Source organism: Bubalus bubalis, chromosome 4 (assembly GCF_019923935.1).
Source record: "Bubalus bubalis isolate 160015118507 breed Murrah chromosome 4, NDDB_SH_1, whole genome shotgun sequence".
Taxonomy (NCBI): domain Eukaryota; kingdom Metazoa; phylum Chordata; class Mammalia; order Artiodactyla; family Bovidae; genus Bubalus; species Bubalus bubalis.
The window spans coordinates 154,598,257-154,603,755 of record NC_059160.1 but is presented as its reverse complement, the minus strand read 5'-3'; positions in this window follow the sequence as shown (position 1 = coordinate 154,603,755).

The window sequence follows — 5,499 nt, the reverse complement described above, 5'->3', positions numbered from 1 at the left end:
CAGTGATGCCATCCAACCATCTCATCCTCTGTCGTACCCTTCTCCTCCCGCCTTCAATCTTACCCAGCATCAGGGTCTTTTCAAATGAGCCAGTTCTTCACACCAGATGGCCAAAGTATTGGAGGTTCAGCTTCAGCATTGCCCTTCCAATGAATATTCAGGACTGATTTCCATTACGATGGACTGGTTGGATCTCCTTGCTGTCCAAGGGACTCTCAAGAATCTTCTCCAACACCACAGTTCAAAAGTACTGATTCTTTGGTGCTCAGATTTCTTTATGGTCCAACTCTCACATCCATACATGACTACTGGAAAAACCATAGCCTTGATTAGATGGACCTTTGTTGGCAAAGTAATGTCTCCACTTTTTAATATGCTGTCTAGATTTGTTAGGGCTTTTCTTCCAAGGAGCAAGTGTCTTTTAATTTCATGGCTGTGGTCACTACCTGCAGTGATTTTGGAACCCAGAAAAATAAAATCTCTCACTGTTTCCATTGTTTCCCCATCTATTTGCCATGAAGTGATTGGACCAGATGCCATGATCTTAGTTTTCTGAATGTTGAGCTTTAAGCCAACTTTTTCACTCTCCTCTTTCACTTTCATCAAGAGACTCTTTAGCTCATCTACACTTTCTGCCATTAGAAGTTGTTGCATATCTGAGGTTGTTGATATTTCTCCCGGCAATCTTGTTTCCTGTTTGTGCTTCATCCAGCCTGGTATTTCACATGCTATACACTGCATATAAGTTAAATAAGCAGGGTGACAATATACAGCCTTGAGGTACACTTTTCCTGATTTGGAACCAGACTGTCGTTCCATGTCTGGTTCTAACTGTTGCTTCTTGACCTGCATACAAATTTCTCAGGAGGCAGGACAGGTCTGGTATTCCAATCTCTTTCAGAATTGTCCACAACTGAACAAGGGAGCCTAAAAAAGTGTCCACCACCACCTCCTTGTGTCAGGGCGGAAATTAGACACCGAAGAAACCAGCAAACAGAAGCAAAAACAGAGGGAACCGCCTTGGAAGTGACAGCTGCAATATTTTAAAACCCTGTAGTTAGTACCGACTACATAGGAAGGCGCCTATAGATCTTGAGAAGTATAAGCTGGATCAAGGAACTATCTGAAAGTGAAGTATAGATGGAGAAGTCTTGAGGCTACTGTAAGAATAAGACTGAAAACCAGAGGTAGGAGGCATAAGTCCAAATCCTAAGAACACCAGAGAACTCCTGACTCGAGGGAACATTAATCAATAGGAACTCATCAAAAGACTCCATACCTACACTGAAACCAAGCACCACCCAACAGCCAACAAGCTCCAGAGCAAGACATACCATGCAAATTCTCCAGCAACACAGGAACATAGCCCTGAGAATAAATATACAGGCGGCCCAAAGTCACTCCAAACCCATTGACATCTCATAACTCATTACTGGACATTTCATTGCACTCCAGAGAGAAGAAATCCAGATCCACCCACCAGAACACAGACACAAGCTTCCCTAACCAGGAAACCTTGACAAGCCACCTGTCCAACCCCACCCACAGCAAGGACACTCCACAATAAAGAGAACTCCACAACTGCCAGAAAATGGAAAGGCCACCCCAAACACAGCAATATAAACAAGATGAAAAGGCAGAGAAATACTCTGCAGGTAAAGGAACAGGATAAATGCCCAACAAACCAAACAAAAGAGGAAAAGATAGGGAATCTAGCTGATAAAGAATTCTAAATAATAAGAGTGACAATGATCCAAAATCTTGAAAAGAAAATGGAGTTACAGATAAATAGCCTGGAGACAAGGATAGAGAAGATGCAAGAAAAGTTTAACAAGGATCTATAAGAAATAAAAAAGAGTCAATATATAATGAATAATGCAATAAATGAGATTAAAAACACTCTGGAGGGAACCAACAGTAGAATAATGGAGGAGGAAGATAGGATAAGTGAGGTAGACGATAGAATGGTAGAAATAAATGAAACAGAGAGGAAAAAGGAAAAAAGAATTAAAAGAAATGACAATCTCAGAGACCTCTGGGACAATGTTAAATGCCCCAACGTTCGAATCATAGGAGTTCCAGAAGAAGAAGACAAAAAAAAAGACCATGAGAAAATACTTGAGGAGATAATAGTTGAAAACTTCCCTAAAATGAGGAAGGAAATAGTCACCCAAGTCCAAGAAACACAGAGAGTCCTAAAAGGATAAACCCAAGGTGAAACACCCCCAAGACACATATTAATCAAATTAACAAAGATCAAACACAAAGAATAAATATTAAAAGCAGCAAGGGAAAAACAACAAATAACACACAATGGGATTCCCATAAGGATAACAGCTGATCTTTCAACAGAAAGTCTTCAGGCCAGGAGGGAATGGCAGGAGATACTTAAACTGATGAAAGAAAATACCCTACAGCCCAGATTACTGTACCCAGCAAGGATCTCATTCAAATCTGAAGGAGAAATCAAAAGCTTTACAGACAAGCAAAAGCTGAGAGAATTCAGCACCACCAAACCAGCTCTCCAACAAATGCTAGAGGATCTTCTCTAGACAGGAAACACAGAAAGGGTGTATAAACTCGAACCCAAAACAGCAAAGTAAATGGCAACGGGATCATACTGATCAATAATTACCTTAAATGTAAATGGGTTGAATGCCCCCAATCAAAAGACAAAGACTGGCTGAATGAATAAAAAAACAAGACTCCTGTATATGTTGTCTACAGGAGACCCACCTACAAGCAAGGGACACATACAGGCTGAAAGTGGAGGGCTGGAAAAAGATATTCCATGCAAATAGAGATCAAAAGAAAGCAGGAGTAGCAACACTCATATCAGATAAAATAGACTTGAAAACAAAGGCTGTGAAAAGAGACAAAGAAGAACACTACAGAATAATTAAAGGATCAATCCAAGAAGAAGATATAAAAATTATAAATATATATGCACCCAACATAGGAGCACCACAATATGTAAGACAAATGCTAACAAGTATGAAAGAGGAAATTAACAATAACACAATAATAGCAGGAGACTTTAATACCCCACCCACACCTATGGATAGATCAACTAAACAGAAAATTAACAAGGAAACACAAACTTTAAACGATACAATAGACCAGTTAGACCTAATTGATATCTATAGGACATTTCACCCCAGAACAATGAATTTCACCTTTTTCTGAAGTGCACAGGGAATGTTCTCCAGGTTAGATCAAATCCTGAGCCATAAACTAGCCTTCGTAAATTCAAAAAAATTGAAATCATTCCAAGCATCTTTTCTGACTACAATGCAGTAAGATTAGATCTCCATTATAGGAGAAAAACTATTGAAAATTCCAACATATGGAGGCTGAACAACACGCAGTTGAATAACTAACAAATCACAGAAGAAATCAAAACAGAAATCAAAATATGCATAGTAATGAATGAAAATGAAAACACAACAACACAAAACCTGTGGGACACTGTACAAGCAGTCGTAAGGGGAAAGTTCATAACAATACAGGCATATCTCAAGAAAGAAGACAAAAGTCAAATAAATAACCTAACTCTACACCTAAAGCAACTATAAAAGGAAGAAATGAAGAACCCCAGGGTTAGTAGAAGGAAAGAAATCTTAAAAACTAGGGCAGAAATAAATGCAAAAAAACAAAACAGACCATAGCAAAAATCAACAAAGCCAAAAGCTAGTTCTTTGAGAGGATAAATAAAATTGACAAATCATTAGCCAGACTCATCAAGAAACAAAGGGAGAAAAATCAAATCAATAAATTAGAAATGAAAATGGAGAGATCACAACAGACAACACAGAAATACAAAGGATCATGAGACTACTATCAGCAACTATATGCCAATAAAATGGACAATGTGGAAGAAATGGACAAATTATTAGAAAAGTACACCTTTCCAAAACTGAACCAGGAAGAAATAGAAAATCTTAACAGACCCATCACAAGCACAGAAATTGAAACTGTAATTGGAAATCTTCCAGCAAACAAAAGCCCAGGTCCAGACAGCTTCACAGCTGAATTCTACCAAAAATTTAGAGAAGAGCTAACACGTATTCTACACAAACTTTTCCAGAAAATTGCAGAGGAAGGTAAACTTCCAAACTTATTCTATGAGGCCACCATCACCTTAATACCAAAACCTGACAAAGATCCCACACAAAAAAGAAAACTACAGGCCAATATCACTGATGAACATAGATGCAAAAATCCTTAACAAAATACTAGCAATCAAAATCCAACAACATATTAAAAAGATCATACATCATGACCAATTGGGCTTTATCCCAGGGATGCAAGGATTCTTCAATATCCACAAATCAATCATGTAATACACCACATTAACAAATTGAAAAATGAAAGCCATATGATTATCTCAATAGAGGCAGAGAAAGCCTTTGACACAATTCAACATCCATTTATGATAAAAACCCTCCAGAAAGCAGGAATAGAAGGAACATGCCGCAACATAATAAAAGCTATATATGGCAAACCCACAGCAAACATTATCCTCAATGGTGAAAAATTGAAAGCATTTCCCCTAAAGTCAGGAACAAGACAGGGGTGACCACTCTCACCACTACTATTCAACATAGTATTGGAAGTTTTGGTCACAGCAATCAGAGCAGAAAAAGAAATAAAAGGAATCCAAATTGGAAAAGAAGAAGTAAATCCCTCACTGTTTTCAGATGACATGATCCTTTACATAGAAAATCCTAAAGACTCCACCAGAAAATTACTAGAGCTAATCAATGAATATAGCAAAGTTGCAGGATATAGAATCAACACACAGAACTCCCTTGCATTCCTATACACTAATAATGAGAAAATAGAAATTAAGGAAACAATTCCATTCACCATTACAATGAAAAGAATAAAATACTTAGGAATGCTGCTGCTGCTAAATCACGTCAGTCGTGTCCGACTCTGTGCAACTGCATTGATGGCGGCCCACCAGGTTCCCTTACCTGGGATTCTCCAGGCAAGCATACTGGAGTGGGTTGCCATTTCCTTCTCCAGTGCACAAAAGTGAAAAGTGAAAGTGGCGTTGCTCAGTCGTGTCCGACACTTTGCGACCCCATGCACTATAGCCTACCAGGCTCCTCCGTCCATGGGATTTGCCAGGCAAGAGTACTGGAGTGGGTTGCCATTGCCTTCTCCAAAATACTTAGGAATATATCTACCTAAAGAAACAAAAGACCTATATATAGAAAACTATAAAACACTGGTGAAAGAAATCAAAGAGGACACTGATAGATGGAGAAATATACCATGTTCATGGATCGGAAGAATCAATATAGTGAAAATGAGTATACTTCCCAAAGCAATGTATAGATTCAATGCAATCCTTATCAAGCTACCAATGGTATTTTTCACAGAGGTAGAACAAATAATTTCACAATTTGTATGGAAATGCAATAAAACCTCGAATAGACAAAGCAATCTTGAGAAAGAAGAATGGAACTGGAGGAATCAACCTGCCTAACT